Source organism: Saimiri boliviensis, chromosome 2, assembly GCF_048565385.1.
Source record: "Saimiri boliviensis isolate mSaiBol1 chromosome 2, mSaiBol1.pri, whole genome shotgun sequence".
Classification (NCBI taxonomy): domain Eukaryota; kingdom Metazoa; phylum Chordata; class Mammalia; order Primates; family Cebidae; genus Saimiri; species Saimiri boliviensis.
The window spans coordinates 63,934,006-63,953,776 of record NC_133450.1 but is presented as its reverse complement, the minus strand read 5'-3'; the positions used below and the strand labels follow the sequence as shown (position 1 = coordinate 63,953,776).

At 47.4% G+C, this 19,771-nt stretch overlaps 1 protein-coding gene across 3 annotated transcripts in view; it reads right to left on the bottom strand.

Moving 5' to 3' along the window:
* FBLN5 (fibulin 5) overlaps positions 1–19,771 on the bottom strand; it is an 80,646-nt gene that overhangs the window by 47,465 nt on the left and 13,410 nt on the right. The gene's annotated exons all lie outside the window — the stretch shown is intronic.

Genomic DNA, 19,771 nt, shown 5'->3' with positions numbered 1-19,771 from the left:
AGTTTATTGTTGTTTTGCTCAAGCTACTTGGAGCTGGGTTTCTGTCACTTGCAAACAAAAAGTCCTGATGACTAACACGCTGAGTTTAATCAAATTTCCCTACAGCTTTTGAAGACAGAGTCCTAACGTGGCATTCACTTCATCAAAAGCCAGAGCACCACGAGTAACAAGTGAATGTGTTTTGTTTTAAAAGGTAAACAAGAAATTTGCTCTGTGTTTCTAGAAATCTCTGCAGAGCACACCAGTCTAAAGTCGTCCTTCTTAACCTTTCCCACGTTGAGGCACACACAGAACGTCACAAAAGTGCGTAAGGTGCAATGGAGTGGGCACATCAGCCCAAGGAGTCATCCCTCTCAAGCCCCTGCCAAGCAACCCAAGAGCTGAAGAGATCAATATCCAGGCTCCCAAAACACCTGTGAGCCAGCTGGGAGGGTCACATCTAGATTAAGGCAAAGGTGGGAGGTCAGGGAAGCTGTTTCAAGGCACAGTCCTCAAATGAGTCTTCTCTTAACACAATGGGTGACCTGCCTCATCTGACAGTACATTCCTCATCCTCCACACACCATTCGGGAACAAAGTGCTTCTAAGTGATTTGAAGCTTTTCAGAATCAGCCTGCCAAAACCGAGCTGCTTCTGCACAGTCAGGCTTTCTGGTGTGTGTGGCTCTGGATTCGTGGGAAGGACCCTGGCTCTGCTGAAAGTGCTCTTGCTCTCTGCAGCGGACCCAGATTTTCAGCCAAGAAACAAGAGGGCAGAAGGTCACGAGACTGGGGGCGGAAGGAGGAATAGCCACAGAGCTGGGCCAAAAGAATGCCATTATTTAAGATAGGATTGAAGAGTCTCTTCCAGATCGGCCAAAAGAGGCATTCGAGTTGAACTCCGGGGGCTTAAGAATGCTGAGCACCCGGTTTGTAGATTCTTCTGTTGACCCATCGGGGTCAAACGAGGATGGAAAGAGCATCTTTTCTTTATAAATCCAGTAGCTGGACTTTGTCTACGAGTGCACAAAATCTAAGGAAAGGCATGTTGGGTTGCTGTTTTCTAACCACATCATCGTCCTGTTTATCCAGCACTTATTACCCAACTTTCTTGGACAGCTGGCCTATCAACAAGCCAACAAACATTATCAACCCTGTTCTGTCTGCAAGGCAGGAGGTCGGGGATATGAAAGAGACATAAAGATAACCAAGACATGAAGCTTTAATGAGCAAGTGGCACAAGCTCATTCCTGAGTCTCAAGTAGATGGTGAGAAATGTCCCAACGGAGGCACAAGCTCAGTGTTTTGGGAACTCAAAGAAGGGGAGGTTCCAACGGGCTTGGGATGAGACCAGTAAAGCTCTAAGAAGGCCTCTGAGAAGAAATCACAGATGGGCTGGGTCATTAAGAATAAGAAAAAAGAATGGCAGCCAGGCACTATGGCTCACACCTGTAATCCCAACACTTTGGGAGTCCAAGGTAGGTGGATCACTTAAGCCCAGGAGTTTGAGACCAGCCTGGCCAACATGATGAAACCCCACCTCTATAAAGAATATAAAAATTAGCTTGGCATGGTGGCATGTACCTGTAATGCCAGGTACTTGGGAGGCCGAAGTAGGAAAATCATGTGAACTTGGGAAAAGGAGGTTGCAGTGAGCTGAGATCGCACCACTGAACTCCAACCTCAGTGACAGAGTGAGACTTTGTCTCAAAAAAAAAAAAAAAAGAAAGAAAGAATGAATGAATGAATGAATAGTATTCCCAGGGGTCTCTGACCTCAAAAGGGTCCCCACTGGAGGAAGAGGGCTGTATCCTGTGTTACGGGGTGGATCATTTCCCTCTAAAATTCATACGTTCAAGTCCTAACCCCCAGTACCTCAGAACATGACTGCGATTGGAGACAGGTTCTTCAAAGAGGTAATTGAGTTAAAATGAGCCCATTACAGGGGGCCCTACTCCAAAATCACTAGTGTTCTCCTAAGGAGAGGAAACTCAGACACAAACACCCACAGAGGAAAGACAAAGTAAAGACACAGAACCAGCTATAAGCCCAGGAGAAAGACAAGAAACAGATCCTTCCCTTGCAGCCCTCAACAGGAGCCGACCCTGCCAACATCATGATCCTGGACTTCTAGCCAGCAGAACCAGGAGACAATACAATTCTGTTGTTTAAGCTGCCCAGCCTGTGGTGCTCGGTTATGGTCACCTTAGCAAACTAGTACATCCTGTGGGCTTTCCCCCGGGCCCTGAGCACCACCCAAGCTTCCAGAGGGAAACAGACTGCCTTGTCCTTCCCCCTCCCCTGTCTGGTCTCAGAGTTCTTGTTGACGAGAACTTATTAGCGTGTGTGTGGCTCCTGGGGCTCCATTTGGAGTCCCACACACTCTTCTCCACGGTCAGTAGGCTGTGCTGGAATGCGATCCTGGCAAGCCTTTCCTCCTCCTCAGAGCCAAAAGCCAACTTGTACTATCTCCTGTTGTCTTAATGACTTTCTATTTTATTAACCCATCTGTGGCTTGTCTGCCTGCTAGCGTACCAGGGTCTCCTGCCCCATATTTTCTGTCTTTGGAAGGAGATGATGCTAGCAGTCAAATTCATTCAATTTACAACTCTTTATTGAGTTTGAATATGGAAAGAACGGAGCTCTATGATTCACAAAGAAGACTGGTCACTTACTATCCCCGGTGCCTCAAAATGAATGAATATCTAAACTAACCTTAAAGATCATCCTCCAACCACAGAGGAGTGGCTTGCTCAAGGTCATTCAGCTGCTGAATCTGACCTCTTTCCGCAACTGGTGATTTTTTGGGATTAAGAAACCAGAGACTTTGCGCATTATTCAGCACTGCAAATGGCCTGCTAGGTGATCTTGGACAAATCATGTCATATCACACACCTATCTTTCAGATTTCTTGACCAAACTATAAATGTCCCTTATTGGTAAAGACTTCCTCAACCCCCTAGAGGTCAGCCCAAGCCTATCCTCAGTGCCTCTTTGGCCAAAGCAATCTCTTTGGGGGAATCTAACATTAGATCTCGTCTTCAACTCCTCTTTGTCAGGGAAGACAAAATTTCCTGGTTAAAACCCAACTCCAAAAAACAAAAACAAAAACAAAAACCCAACTCTAATCTGTCAAAATTTCAACTTTATTCTTCTGAGACCAACAGTTAGTTGACCTGAGACACAGAGGGTTCTGAAAGTGCCATTGTGGTAATTCTAAGAGGTGTTCTATGCAAGTCAGTTACATTTTAAGTCTCTTACTCAGATATCCTGTGGCTTGGTTGGAATTCTGAATCCAGAAAGTAAAATCCATCACCTGGGATTTTATGAAAATCGTCCATGCAATCTTTACGCAAAATTAATAATGACCCTTAGAAAAGGCTCAAGTGTGAAAAAGTGGAAGAAAAAGGTAGTAAGGGAGAGACGAGATCAGACCAAGTAGCTCCCGGAGTTTCTGCCAATGCTTATCCTTCTTCCCTCTCAGGTGCAAGATGATTGATTATGAGGCAGAAGGTTCCAGCTGAGCTTCAGCCAATAGTCAGCTACCAGGGGCTTAGCAAGCACCAATCATGGGCCAGGAGTGGGGATGCAGCAGGAAACGAGGTAGTTTCTTCCCCTCATGAAATTTATAGCTAAGGGACGGGAAAAGCCACAAACAAATACATAAAAAGTCACCAATCAGTGGCTCTCAAAGTGCAGCCCCCAGGCCAGGAGTATCAGCATCAACCGGAAGAACAGACCCCACCCCAGACCTACTGAGTCAGAAACCGGGCAGCAATCTGTGTTTGAAGCCCTCCAGAGGATTGAATGCATGCTCAAGACTGTGATGGAAAATGATAAGGCTGTGACTGGGAGCAACTGCGGTATGATTTCAGACAAGGTGGCCTGTGCAGGACTCTCTAAGGAGGCGCCATCTGAACTGAGCTGAAGGCGGAGAGGAGAACGAGCCCACAGTGTGAAAAGCCGGAAAAGAGTTCCAAATAGAAGAAAGAGAAAGTGCAAAGGCCCTGAGGTCGGGAAGGTCCTGGTATATGTGGGAAAGAGAAAGGAGCAGGCATGTGCCTGTGACCAACCAGGGTACCTTGTGAGATGGTTCAAAAGGGCCTAAACTGGCAGACCCACAGGCTGGCCAGCCTAAACCACAAGCAAACTCTGGGACGTGAGACAGTCATGGAGCCTCCCTCATATTCTCTAAAATGAAGGGGCAGCCAAGCGTGGTGCCTCAGTAATCCCAGCACTTTGGGAGGCCAAGGCAGGTAGATCACCTGGGCTCAGGAGTTCAGACCAATGTGGCCAACATGGCGAAACCCTGTCTCCACTAAAAATACAAAAATTTGCCAGGCAGTGTGGCAGGTGCCTGTAATCCCAGTTACTCAGGAGGCTGAGGCACAGGAATCACTTGAACCCAGAAGACAGAGGTCGCAGTGAGCCAAGATCACACCACTGCACTCCAGCCTAGGTGAAGAGCGAGACTCTGTCTCAAAAATAATAATAAAGTAAATAAATAAATAAGGGAAGAACATTCCTGGGCCTGCCTTTCTCACCGGGCTGTTTTGAGAACTCCAAGAGTTCTCACGAAAGTATTTGGAAAAGTGAGATGCAGTGTTACAGTGGCAATTACTGTAACGAAAGGGCACATGGTGGTAACCGCAGGACCCTGCTTCCACAGGGGAGAAGCCAACAGACCGCAGGCCAGTGCCGCCTGGTCCCCAGCCACTGTCTGCTCTCTGGAGAGAAATGAAATTGAGATGGTCCTGGAGAAAGGATCTGTTGAGGAGGTCTGAAGTGGGATTTTCCAGAGACGTCTGAGGGTGGGATCTCTTACATCTCTACCTCGTTGGTTAATCTGGGGGGACTCTTGGTTTCCTAAGGAGCTTGTGTTTTGCTCCAGCTGCTTGCAAACCTTCCCCAGGAGTTAAAAAGGCAGTGTCAAATTTCTCGCAGGACCAGGCCAGGTCCCATCATCAATCACAGTGAGAGCCAATTTCATCCATCCACTCATGCCCCTTTTTCAGGGGTCTCGGCAAACTGCTCATCTCAGCAACAAGCTTAAAGGAGACTTTGACCAGGACCCTGAGAACATGGAGGTGATGTCATTACGAGGTGGCCCAGTAATTAGCCCCTAGAGCTTAGACTACATGCAAAATCACTGCCTCAAATAAGAAGACACCATCTCCAAAAGCTGCCTGTCTCCAGAAGCCACCCTTCACCTGGTTGTCCTAAGTATCTTTGCATCCTGAGTGGTCAAGGCTGGAGGAACCCTCGCAGATAATAGCCCAGCCCCTCTCATGCAGATGTGAACTGGACCCCAGAAAGAGAAGGAACTGGAGCCCCAGAAAGAGAGGGAACTGGAGCAGTGAGCTTGTGGCAGTGCCAAGACTAGACTAAGCAGAAATCTTCAAATAAGCTTGTAAACATTTCACTCCCTGGCTCAAAAACCAGTGTTCACATAATAAAGCCCAAGTCAACTGCACGACATTCGAGGCCTCACAATCTGTTGGGGAACCCTGAATGCCAAGTTTCTATTCTCATCTCTTATTCCATGCCTGCCCTGCCCACAACCTGTGCCCATGCTGCAGCCACATGGGGTGTCCTAAGTGTGCAGGTAACCAACTGACTCATGATTAAGGCTCCACATGCAGTGAACTTTCTTCCCCCATGCCTCCGCCCACGCTGTTCCCTAACCCTGAATGCCCTTCCTCATCTCCGACATGGGAATCCTACTCAATCCTGAAAAGATTTGCTTAAAGGCCACCATACGCATTTACATTTCCTGTGGGCACTCCCATAGTACCTGGGACATATTGCTCCTGTCAGTCACATCTAACACTGGCTCATGAAGAGAAACTGATAAGTTGTGTACAACCCCGTTCCAAACCTCCACTCACACCCACTCAGCAGAGAGATTCTGAGGGCAGGGACGGCATCTTGTTCTTCCTTAGACCCTCCCAGCACTTGAGAGTGTTTGACACAGGAAAGTGATCAGTCAGTGTCTGTCTAATCAAATGGATGCACAGAAGTGTGACACTTGTCCTTAGGAAAGCTTCTGTGGCCACTCCAGCCAGGGCCAACCAAGTGTCCCGTACCTATGTTTGTTGCCATCCCATTTCATTGGGCTATATATAATTATTTGGGTTCCATATTTCCAACCAGCCCACCTGACTCCTGCTAAGAGGCTGTGAACTCGCCAGGGTGGTGATGATGTCTGATACTTTTAAGCTAATCATGCCTCGTGTTCCATTATTGGAATGCTAAGCATGTGAGAACTATTTATATCCTACTGTTCAAGGTCATCACCAAGATCTGACTGCAAAAATTTTAGAAATTGCAACCTCCGGCATAAATGGGTTAATCTTCACATGCGTAGTTCAGGCCTCAATACACAAATGGTAAATGGATAAATGAATTCCACCAATGGTCATAAGTTAACCTATGTAGAAACTGTACCTAATATATAATTCCTTTCCCTTTCTTATTTGAATCTGACACATACAATTCACTCATGTAGCTTTTCTGCTCATTTAACAAATATTTATCAGGCACTAGAAAAAATACAATGGTGGGACCGGGGGTGGTGGCTCACACCTGTAATCCCAGCACTTTGGGAGGCAGAGGAGGGCAGACTGCCAGAGCTCAGGTCTTCGAGGCCAATGTGGCCAATAGAGTGAAACCCCATCTCTCCTAAAATACAAAAATTACCTGGCTATAGTGGCACACACCTGTATTCCCAGCTACTCGGGAGGCTGAGGCATGAGGACTGCTTGTACCCAGGAGACAGGGATTGCAGTGAGCCAAGACAGCACCACTGCACAAGAGAAAAATAACAAGAAATAAAAAATATAGTGGTGAATAAGACAGAAGGCTCTGTTGGGTGGAGAGATGTTAAATAAATAATTGCAAATGTCTATCACAGCTATGGAGCGTGAGCCGGAGGATAAGTACGGGGTGCTGTGGTCATCCCTGAGTCCACTCTAAGCTCTCAGTTGCCCCAGTCGTGCTGTCCCGTCACACTTCCTCCCTGTCTCAGCGGAGAAGGCCACCTCTCACTCAGCTCAGATGCAGAAAACAGATGACCCATCTTTTTCCCTAATGGAATGAAGCAGAGTCAGGGTTTTTTGTGTCTTTGCATTGTTTCATATAATCTCCCTCAAACTCTTAACCCCCCTCCCATGGAAACTGTTGAAGATGCCAATTTCATACTGATTCCGGATGCAAAGTCCGTTCTGTCTGACCTCACTGATTCCTGGGGGACGTGTTAAGACCTGTGAAATATGTAGAGCACATAAATCAACTCTGGCTGGATTTCCACAAATGTTTTAGTTTGAAAGAAAATCGGACAGCACGCACAAGACCTTAAGTATTCTGCTTCCCCGGCCCCAGCATACCCGCTGGCCCCGGAGTCTGTGGACGCTGGCTGCCTGCAGCAGGGCCAGCACTGGCTGTCCCCATCTCCCCTCTGGCCCGGCTCCGACAAGCTGGAGGGGAACAAGAGGTCAGTCCTTGACATCTAGTCTGTTGTCTGAGGCCCTCTGGAGGGAAGGAATCCTGTGAATGTCCTTTCCCTGCCAGCCCCCAAGGAGATGGCCCAGAGACCCTTCCCCAAGCATGCTCCTCTGTTTCCAAGACAAACAGGAGCCTCAGGATGGTTGTTGGGCTCCAGGGGGTGCCAGTGACATGTAATTCAATTGAGTGGTGCCCTCCGGAGTTGTGCAAGGAGCTGGTGCTGGCTGGTGGTGAAGCTCTGAGAGCCAGTCTCTCCCATGGCAGGAAAACAAAGCTGTGGCTTCAAGGTAGGAAGGGCACAGCCTCCCACAGAGTTTCCTCTTAGGGAAGGGGACAGTGGACATGGGTTTCTTTGCAGGTTAATCTGACTGGAAGGTTCTTCACAGTCATCTTTTTCCATTAGCCCATCAGCGCTGCTGTACATCAGATTGCATCCAACACTCACTGAGTGCCAACGTGCCCAATGTCTTGCTGCGTGCAGGACACCCACAGTGATCATGGCACCAGCCCACAGAGCATTCAAGGAACAGAAGACTCTTGGTCACCTTAGTCCCCTCTTGGCACCCAGTGTAATGGGAGGGGTCAGCAGGGGGTGCGCTGGAGGTGAGCGCTGGGAGGCCGAGTGAGGAAAGCAGTGGCGCCCCCCTCTGGCTAGCCAGGCTTCGACAGCACCTTCACTCTTCCTTCCTGCCATTCATTCATTCAAAAATCACTCCACGAGAGCTCACTCTGCCAGATGCTGTGGATAAATAGCGGAGGCCGGCACTGTGCCTTTGTCTCAGGAATCCCCCTGCCAGGCACCCCACCTACTTTCCTGAACCCCCGACACCCATGCCCTCCATTATGAAAGATGAGAACCTGGGGGCACCTGCCTGCCCTCACTGCACACATCTGGGGCTGCGGGAAGCCCTGGCCTTTCTGTCCCCATGCTCAAGGCCCGGGGCTGGCTACTGGAGGGAGGCTGTCTGGCTCGTTGGTCTCTCTGATGAGGGGTCAGCCCAGCCTACGAGCACTCCCCCAATCCCAGCCTGTTAGGCCTGGGCACCACATGGCCTGTGTGGGCTGCTGGGAGCCCAAAGGAGAGGAGAACAAAGGTACCCAGGTAGCTCTTCAGCACTCCCAGAGTCTAAGAGGCCCTCGAGAAAGGCTCGAAAGCTGCCTCTGTGGCCTGAGTGAGGTCAGAGTGGAGACAGGGGGAGAACTGTCAAGACATGATCACAAACTGAAAGGAGGCCCCTTCTCCTTCCCCAAACCTCCCCACCTGAGATAAGCAGCCAACAAGCACCTGGCACGTGTCCGACCCTGTGGCTGGCAGGGGCTGCGAAGATGGAAAGCAAACAGAGTTGCTGCTCCTATGAGATAAAGAGCTTGTAGGTACAGGGAGTGGACAGGCGGGAGTGACAATGCAATTGCTTAGAGGGCGAAGACCTGTCGGACACTCAGCATGTCCTTCACTAAGCCGTAAAACAGTCCCAGAAGATAAGCAGCATTGTTCCATCTTGTAGCTGGGACACACGCAAAGGATTTAAAGCCCTGCACCATGCAATGGTGCAGTGATAGGATTCGAACCCACGTCGGTGCAACTCTAAACCCATGCTCTTTCCACTGCATCACACTCTCTACCACTATTGCCTGGCATCATGAAACTGCTCACTCCAGATCCTTTGAGAAACAAAGATCTCCCCCTTTTCCCTAAAAAAGAAATGACCTGGACCTATGGGATGATATTTACATGTAGCTGTTGTTGTCAGCATCAAATAGGATTCCTGATGTATTGTTTCAATCAGTTTTTTCCACTCAAGCACACACGCTCCCTCAAATGAATGGCCTGCATTCATACGATATTTTACTTCTTTATTTCATTTAATCCATTCCTGATAGCACAAACATCTCCTTAATCCCCTCCTCCCCCCCGCCAAATGACTCTGTTTCTTGCATTACAGCAGGGTTATGGTGGGAGCTGCAGGTGCTATGCAGACACCATCCACACAAGCAGATAAGATCAGTGGAGAACATCTACAGAACATCTGTGAATTTCTGTACACAACCCATGTGAGTCATTCTGCTCTAGAGTTCTCCAGTGGTGAATTCAATGCACTTCCATCAAAAGCATGTTTGAAAAGAAACCTAAAGCTAGTCTTGATAACAAAAGAGATGGTGTGATCACCTTGCTCCATTTTAACACATCTAGAATGATTACGCTTCTCTAAGGAGCCATCATATCCATCTCCTACTAATTTTAAAGACGTGCTAAACAGCTTAGCGCTGGCTTAGTGGGGAAAAACATGATAGATCCCTTGATTTCTGTCGACAGACCTCAGATTATGCCCCCTCTATCCACATCCCCCTCGGTGCCTAGGCCAGAGACCTGACACCAACAAGACACTCTGTACACATTGGTTGACAAAAGAAATACCAGTTGGTTTTCAGGAAAAATAACTCAAGAGAAAGCCTCAGACCAACACCATCCACGTTCCAAAAGGATCCCGTAGGTTGCTCTCTGCCTGCTTGGGCACCCTGATCAACAACAATAACAGAAATCCTGGACTAGAAGAGAGAAATCAAGATTGCTTATAATTTCACAAATGGCCGGAATTCCACCAGTCCCTGGAGTAACACAGCATTTGAGGCTATTTGCAACCTGGCAGGTAACTTCAACCTCCTACTCTCCAGGCAGTGCTCTCTGGAGACTTGCTAATGCAGCCACTTTTGCCAGACCAGAGCTGAATGGTCCTGCCATTAAAAAGTCCACACTTCATCCGTCCTCTGCAACACCACACACAACTGGCTAATTCCAGAGTGGAGTAGAAATAAAAGAAACATGACCAGACCAAGGAACATAAGAGGAGAGCCAAGACAAACTTGTAGGTCATTGAAAACACTGCCATACTAGACACGGCGAAGTGACCTACGACATAAAGGCACCAAGGGCTGGGCAAGGCTCACCAGTGGGACCCCACCCAGAACGTGAGGCGAGCCAGTGCCCTGAACCTCACCAGACCAGTGCCAATGATCAGAGCCAGCTACCACTGGGGGTGGGAGGGACTTCTTCACAAGTGGAGACTTGGTAGGGCCCCAGCAGGTGTCAGGAGGCCTGTGTGCTGTTGAAACACACGCAACAGAGAAGAGACACATCACCTGGGCAATCCAGGTGAGAAAGGGTTCACACAAAAATGATGTTCCCTACAGATTGGGAAGATTTAAAATAGTGAAACATTCTTGAGCTGGAGGAAACCTGAGAAATCATCAGGACCGGGGAATTTAAACTTTTTCGTGTGTGTCTTGAACCTGTTTGGCCGACTGCTAACGCGCATGGACTCTCTTCTTAGAATAATGCTTTAAATGGCATAAAATTAAACTCGCAGGATTACACAAGAAAACAATTACATTGAAATGCAGATACCAAAATATTTAAAAAACAAATGTATGGCTGGGCATGGCAGCTCATGCCTGTAATCCCAGCACTTTGGTAGGCCAAAGCAGGAGGATCACTTGAGCCTAGGAGTTAGAGACTAGCCTGGACAACATAATAAGACTCCGTCTCTACAGAAGTTACAAAAATTAGCTGGGCATGGCAACATTCACTGGTAGTCCCAGCTACTCGGGAGGCTAAGGTAGGAGGTTCACTTAAGCCTGGGAGGTTGAGGATGCAGTGAACAGAGATCATGCTACTGTAATCCATCCAGCTTGGATGACAGAGCACAACCTTGCCTCAAAACATACACACACACACACACACACACACACACACACACACACACAAAGTGTATGATACAGTAATTTCTTTATCAGTGCCTTAAAAAACAATATTAGGCAGATCTAGTATCTTCTACAGTTTTGAAGTGATAAGTATAAATAAGGTCTCAAAATGTTTCAAAATACTTCAAAGTATTTCAGAATGACTGCCACAGCTGTAATATGATATGTAAATATCTGATTCTCTTGTCAATACCATCACAGGTACTGCTAATAGTCTTGTTTCCTACAATGAATAGTAATGCTAAATCTCAATTCAAAGTTAGTGGGGAAAAACACGATGATAAATCCCTTGATTTCTGTCCACAGACCCCAGATTATGACCCCTAGTATACTACCATCTTTTCTTTTTACAGATAATAAAACTTAGGCCAGAGACTTAGGCCAAGTGACTTTCTAAATGTCACACAGCAAAAAAGTAGCAAATCTGGGATCAAAACCCAGTTCTTACTGATGTCTAATCTCATCCCTTTACCACTACTTCAATTTAGGCTTTAAAATCATTTATTTCCAGTTTGTGTTTTGGTTTTAAATAAGTAATACATTCTTCTAACAAATTCAAATAATATAGGAATTGCATGAAAAAAATTAAGCTTCTACCTTTCTTTAAACACAGTGCTGTCAAAAAACAGACAGATGCACTAGGGCCTTGCTAATTAAAGGGTGGTCCCTGGACCAGCAGCGTGGGCATCACCTGGGGCCTATAAGAAAATGTAGACCCTCGGGGCCCACCCCAGACCTCTCAAGTCAGAACTGCATTCTCCCCAGGTGATTCAACGGCACAGTGACTTTTGGGAGTAGCCGTCCTGGACAGCTTCCTGGAGTCCTGTCTTCTTTAGGTCTCCTTGGAAGTGCAAGTTAACCCCAAATCCTACTGCTGGAAACTGGCAAGAATTCAAATTTCAACCCCCTAAAAGACACACACGATTAAATCTAATTCCCAGAGGAAAGAATAAAAAAATAATGGAATACCGGGACTAGGGGTCTGGAGCAGGAGAAGTCATCATGGAATGATGAGATCTGAAATAATGAAAACAATCATTACGGTAACTAACTTAAACCCCTCCTATAAGCCGGCCTCGATGTAGATAATCTGCATACATGATCTCACTGAATTCTTCAAGTTTCCTGTGGCGGTTGGTGCTGTTATCCTGCTTACAAGAGGAAAATCGGAGACAGAATTTAGAGAGGTGAAGCCATTTGCCCGTCTTCCCGGCAACAATGGGGAAAGACTTGCTGCAAGATGGGAAGCCTGGGTTGGCAATGCCCATGAACAAGCTTGCTGGGGCCAGTTCAGAGACATCTGCGCAAACCCAGCTGCAGAGCCCCCGCCTCAATGCAGAGTCCCGTTTCCTCCCTGCCTGCCTAGTCCCAATGCCCTCAGCAGCTAAAGAATCAGTTTCATGATTTCATGCATTTTCCTCCCGATCTCAGTTTCACGCATTTTCCTTCTGGTCCCAGCCTGAGGACTGAGTTTCAAGTTACAGCCCAAGCCAGAGGCCTGGATAAAAAATAAGAAAAGTCTGCTGGAGTGAAGGCCGCCCTCTCCTCCCTAGTTTTTGCTAACCACAGACCTGCCAACATTAGGGGCTGAGGTTTCTACTTGCCCTCGGCCTTCACGCCACATTTCCCACTTCCCACTTTTCTGTCTCACAATTTAAATAATCCCAGGCTCTGCTGCCATTTCCAAGCAGATGCTCAGTGAAGCCACATCAGGCTTAGCTGGACAAAGCCCTTCGAGGCCTGCAAGGTAAATGTGTACTGGGCTCAGTTTTAGGTCATTTTAAAGGTTTTTAAAGAATTAGACCCTCAATGCATTTTCAGACTCCATGAATCTTCCCATGGGTTATCATCTCAAGACCCTAGCAGCCTTCTCCAAGAATCTTTCCCAATTCACATTTCCCGTGGGATACTCCACATAAACACTGGGCAAGGTGTTCACACATGTTATCTGTGAGAAGGTGTTGTTATATCCATTTGACAGATGAGGAACCCAACCCCCTGGTCTCAGAGGTAGGAGGTGGCCAAACCAAGGTGAGAATCAAGGCCTGTCTGACTTCCAAGTTCCAGCCCCCTCCACCCCAGAAGTCTTCTTACCTCTGCCTTCTCTAGTACAATCTCAGGAACTCATCAGAGGCCCCCTTGAATTTCAGCTGCCTGCCTTGTGTCTAATCTCCCTTCCTTGTCCACAAGCTCTAGAGAGAGCTCCACGGCCATGCACAACTCCAGATCCCCTTCGGTGCCTAGGCCAGAGCCTGGCACCAACAAGGGACTCTGTACATATCGGTTGATTGAAGAAATACTGGCTGGCTTTCAGGAAAAATAACTCAAGAGAAAGCCTCAGACCAACACCATCCACCTTCTAAAAGGATCCCATAGGTTGCTCTCCGCCTGCTTGGGTGCCCTGATCAACAACAGCAGCAAAAATCCTGGACTAGAAGACAGAATCAAGATATTGCTTGTAATTTCACAAATGGCCAGAATTCCAGCAGTCCCTGGAGTACACGGCTCTAGTAAAAGGCTGCTTTCTCAGCCACAAAACATTTCACAAACATTAGTTACTGCTGGAATCCCTGCTTTCGCCACTGAGCCAAGCTGGTTAGCAAAGCCAGAACCTGGAGTGTCTACCCAGAGAGGTAACAAGTTGAGCCCCCAAGGGAATGAGTTGACAGAGATGAGTGGCAGCCACATTCAGGGACCTGGTCTCAGAGGCAGCGTGCCATGAGAGGAGGGTTCCTGAATGGGAGTCCACATCTTGGGTGCCCCAGCCACTTGGCAGCAGCTCACCCCACTCTCTGAGCCTTCAGCACCGCACCATCCTCAGTCCCCGACCATCTGTCTATGTGGCCAGCGCAGAACTGTGTGTGTGTTTGATTTGGCCTCTGTCTGGGTCTTGATTGAGAGCTGTTGGGTGAGGCTCCCCTCCAGCAGCCCCTCCTTGCTTACCAGTCAACCATGTCTGTCTGGCTCTCCCTCCCCTAAGAATCTGATCACCAGATCTCCCAAGGGTGCAGGATCTGAGTGACACACTCTAAAATAAGCCATTAGTCCCATCACTCTCATGCCAAGATGCCAGTTTTCTGAACAACACAAAGCTTGCTTGGCTCATGGACTGTAATTTCTGGGTCACTGTTCATCCTGTCTGCAGAAGTGTCCCAAGTGATCCAGCTCTATACATCTGGGGGCCTGTGGACTCAAGCCTAAGGACAGACATTGTTCCAGAAGAGCGGGGCCTAGTCGTCTCCAAAGTGGAACGAAAAACAGAGGAGCTGAGGAGGAAGCTCTGAGGGACTGGCCACCCAGGCACTGAGGCAGGCCCCACCCAGGCTGTAGAAACAGGGCATGGCCTCACGTCGGAGCAAGGGAGAAGACTGTTTGCTTGACAGTAGGTCCAAACCCTACTGTCAAGAAAAAGTAAACGACAGTGAAAGAGGATGCTCATTGGCCTTCCCAAGGCTGACCGTCTTAGACTTTAGAGAAGAAAACAGTACGTGCAGAGGGCAAAAGATCAAAGATGCTACCTACAAAATAGCCTACCCAAAAATTTAACCTGAATTGGATAAAGTCTCCAGATCTATTAGCAGCTTACAGGAAAATACAGGGGACGAAGGCACAAGATAAAACACCCCCACAAGAGTGTAATCAGCCACTTGCCAAATGTATGAAATTCTACAGAACAAACAGCTCAGCCTCTTCAATAAGTAAGTGGCCAGGGAAACAATAAAGACTAAAAGGCATTTAACAGACTTGTCAACCAGTGCAATTTGTAGAACTTCAACGGATCGGATTCCAACAAACAAGCAGAAAACAGGCTGTGGAAATGGCTGCGTATACATGGCCCCTTTGGGGCTCAACTTGTTATCGCTCTGGGTGGACATTTCAAGTGCTGGCTTTGCTAACCAACTTGGTTCAGTGGCAAATGTAGGGACTTCAATAACTCATGTTACTGAATGTTTTGTGGCTGAGGAAGTAGGTTTCTGCTAGAGCCTTGCTACTCCGAAGACTGCAGGAATCTGGCCACTTGTGATGAGATTGCAAGGCATTTATGAGACAATCAGAGAGATGTGAGCACTACTTGGATATTTAATGATAAAAGAGATTATTATTGACTTCTGTAGGTTTGATAATGATATTGTGGTTTTTTGGAGGTTTTTTTTTTTTTAAGTTTTTATTTTTTTGAGGTGGAGTCTCACTCTGTCGCCCAGGCTGGAGTGCAGTGGCGTGGGCGTGGCTGACTGCAACCTCTGCCTCCTGGGATCAAGCAATTCTCCAGCCTCAGCCTCCCAAGTAGCTGGGACTACAGTTGCCTGCCACCACACCAGCTAATTTTTGTAATTCCCGTAGAGATGGGGTTTCACCATGTTGGCCAGGTTGCTCTTGAACTCCTGACCTCAGGTGATTTGCCCAACTCAGCCTCCCAAAGTGCTAGGATTACAGGCGTGAGCCACACCATGCCTGGCCTTAAATTCATGTTTGTAAAGAAGCTCTTTATCTCTTAGAGATAATTCTGATGTCTTTAAGGATGAAATTATATAATGTCTGGGATTTGCTTTAAATGAACGCTCTGAGTAGAGTGTAAAGCAGAAAAGAGATCGAGCCCACGCTAATAACTACAGCAGGTGGGATAAGTGAGCAGGTGCTCACGATGCTCTTTCTACTTTTGACTAGGTTCAAAATTTTACAGAGCAAAAAGTTTCATTAAGAAGAAAGAGAGAGAGAGAGAGAGAGAGAGAGAGAGAGAGAGAGAGAGAGCGCGCTGGGTGCCATGGCTCACACCTGTAATCCCAGCTTTGTGGGAGGCCGAGGCATGAGGACTGTCTGAGCCCAGGAATTCAAGATCAGCCTGGGCAACATAGCAAAACCTCGTCTCTATGAAAAAATACAAAAATCAGCCCAGCATGGTGGCACATGCCTGTATTCCCAGCTACTTGGGAGGCTGAAATGGGAGAACTGCTTGAGCCCAGGAGGCAGAGGTTGCAGTGATCGTGCCACTGCACTACAGCCTGGGTGACAGAGCCAGACCCTGTCTCAAAAACAAAAAAAGCAAGAGAAGGACCTTGTTGTTAATCTTGACTTCAGCACTGACCCTCTGAGCACCCTTAAACAAACCTATACCTCATTGAGCCTGTTTTCTCATTCAAAGTCGGAGTGGTTCAAATCGTAGTTCGGCCCCTCACTTGCTGTGTGACTTCGAACAGGTTTCTTAGCTTCTCTGCTTCAGTTTCCTCATGGGTACAATAAAAATGGTAATAATTTTACCTTGTAGGTGGTTATGAGGATCGAGCGCGTTGTGTAATTACTGTAAAGGTCCTAGCACACAAGTACTATCCAAGTACTGGATATGATTACCACTGCTGCTGTGGATGTCCCTGTGGGCCGTTATTTTTATTTTGATGAAGAGAAGAAGATGCCTTTAGAGAGGCTGTCCTCCTCTCAGAACAATCAGGTTTCAGAAATATTTCCCAAGTCTCCCTGACTTACACACTGCTCAGGCAGTGCCTTCTCCACAGGATCAGAGCTGTGCCCTGGAAAATACCCACATTCTCGGGGCAGTGACACCGCCACACTCACCTCCTTGTTTTTTCTCAGTGATCTCCCCCTCTCTTTTCCTCCCACCTTCGCCACGGTACCTCGCTTCCCTTCTCCCTGCTCCCAGGCCCACCTCTCTTCCATCCCAGTTCTTGGAAGGAGCAGTAAGTAGAAAGAGTCTCCCTTCCCCATCCCTTCTCTTACTTCCCTCTGCCCCCACAATGCCACCTCTTTACAATACACAGAGAGACCTCAGCAAGGGCCATTTGAAAGCCCTCTGTAAAATCAGGAAACCATGGGGTGGAGTGAAGGGAAGTTAGAAAGAACTCAGGATTTATGAATGCATAATGCTGAACTTTTTGGAAATGGATGGGCCTGGTGCCAGTCCTCACTAGGGTTCCTAGATTGTATTCTCCTTACAAAAGGGCCATTATGAAAGTGCCACATCTCCCGTGTGATAGGTTTGGGGCCATAAACGGCATGACGTCAGAGGGGCCAGGGAGGAACAGGTTTCCCAGCCATGTCCTCATTGTCAAGGGCACTGGGACCCTGGAAACAGGTCTGGAGAAGGAGGGAGAGACTTTGGAGATGCCCGCAGCAGTTCCCAGCTGTTCTGCAGAAGAGGCCGGTGAGCTTGCCCAAGGCAGCTAGAGCTGTCTGCACCACAACCACCCAAGGCCCCTCGCCAAAACCACAGAGTGCCTTCAAAGAAGCATTACACCCTCTTCCTCACCTCAAGACACGTAAGGGCTGATCCCTCGGCTTATCCAGCCCCTACAAGACATCCTGGAAGAGCAGCACCTCCCACCTGTCTATCTCTGCAATTTCTTTTGGGATCATTTCTTTTCTACCGGATAGGAGAGGTAATTTCCTACAGTTAGGAGATCATAGACAGGGGAGTAGTCAGGGGAGCTGGACTGACATCCCACCTCTGTAATTATCTAACTGGTTGCAGTCCACACTCAGCTTTCAACAAAATGAAGAGGTTGAAGTGAAAGATTGGTAAAAAGTCCCTTCTAGTTAACAAAGGTCTTTCGTCCTGATGCTGGTTACCATCTTCTCCACCAAAACTGGCTTGACTGGGCCCCACCCTCCTTCCCCTTGCACACTCATCTACATTTAAAGTAAAGCTCGCTCTCTCTCTCTCTTTCTCTCTCTCTCTCTCCTCACCAACACATACAGAGACCACACCTTTTAAGACCAGTGAAAATGTGGAAGTTTGCGTTCAAGCATATCCAGTGTTCCCTGGTAGCTCTGAAGACACTTATCTGCATATAATTTATGTGTATTCAAATGGGAATGCACACATCTTCACATAAGCATGTAGAAGACACCATAAATTAACCAACACAGCTTCCCTAATGGTTACAGCTCAACACTCCGGAGTCCTGAAATGGGACAAATGAAAATCTTGCTAGACCGATGGTCTCCCAAACTTTTAGGGTAGAGGAAAAAAAATACTAAAACTTCAATTCATATCTATATTTTCTTAAGAGACAGGGTTCCAGTGTGTTGACCAGGCTGGAGTGCAGTGACTATTCACAGGTGAAATCATAGCACACCATAGCCTTGAACCCCTGGGCTCAAGTGGTCTCCCTACTCACCCTACTGAGTAGCTGGGACTAGAGGCACATGCCACCACTCCAAGTTCATATTTATTTATTATTTATTTATTTATTTATTTATTTTGAGATGGAGTTTTGCTCCTGTTGCTGAGGCTGGAGTACAGTGGCGAGATCTCGGCTCACTGCAACCTCTGCCTCTGGGTTTCAAGCAATTCTCCTGCCTCGGCCTCCTGAGTAGCTGGGATTATAGGCATGTACCACCACGCCCAGCTAATTTTTTGTATTTTTAGTAGAGATGGGGTTTTATCATGTTGGCGAGGCTGGTCTCAAACTCCTGAACTCAGGTGATTTGCCTGCCTCAGCCTCCCAAAGTGCAGGGATTATAGGCATGCACCACCACGCCTGGCCATTTCATATTTATTTTTATTATATCCAGTGAAATTTCATATTTCTTATGTGAGGTTTATATTCTAAAATCCATATGACAGGGCATGTATGTAATTTATAAATATCCAGGCCGGGTGCCGTGGCTCAAGCCTGCAATCCCAGCACTTTGGGAGGCCGAGGTGGGTGGATCACGAGGTCAAGAGATCGAGACCATTCTGGTCAACATGGTGAAACCCCGTCTCTACTAAAAATACAAAAACTCAGCTGGGCATGGTGGCGCGTGCCTGTAATCCCAGCTACTCAGGAGGCTGAGGCAGGAGAATTGCCGGAACCCAGGAGGCGGAGGTTGCGGTGAGCCGAGATCGCGCCATTGCACTCCAACCTGGGTAACAAGAGCGAAACTCCGTCTCAAAAAAAAAAAATAAATAAATAAAAATAAAAATAAATAAATAAATATCCATATGATGGGGGTCCGGACTCAAAAAGATTTTGCAGATGGGATGCATAATCAAAAGGTTTAGAGCCTTCACTCTAAACAGCATCTTCCAGAGCTGGAGACAGTGACAAGGTTTTGGTCTGACCACAGCTAAAGAGACCAAGGAGAATCCAAGGTAACTCGCCTCCAAGGCCACACTGGCCAACAGAAGCTAAACTCTCTAGGGCACTGGTCACACCCCTTGTCAATTTCTTTGTGTCTAGTAGGTCCAGAGGTCCACTTTTTCTATGAGCTGCTATCAGTGAGGCTCCTTTTGGCCAAAAGAATATTAGTTCCAACCCCAGTAACCTACTTACTTTCCAGAACAGTGGGTGTGGCCTTCAAGGCTTCTTCTATTGCAGGAGCACACTTCTTATCAAGGGTGTGGGTGCTGGGGACAGAGCTCTGACCCTTTCTAGATCTTTCTCTGAGATTTACTTATTATAAGTCTGACCAGATGTATTTGTTATTTAATTGAGAAAATATTACCTTGGTCTTTAAATATATAGATGAATTATAGATAGATAGATAGACAGATGGATAGATCAATGGATGAATAGAGCTGGACAGGTAGATAG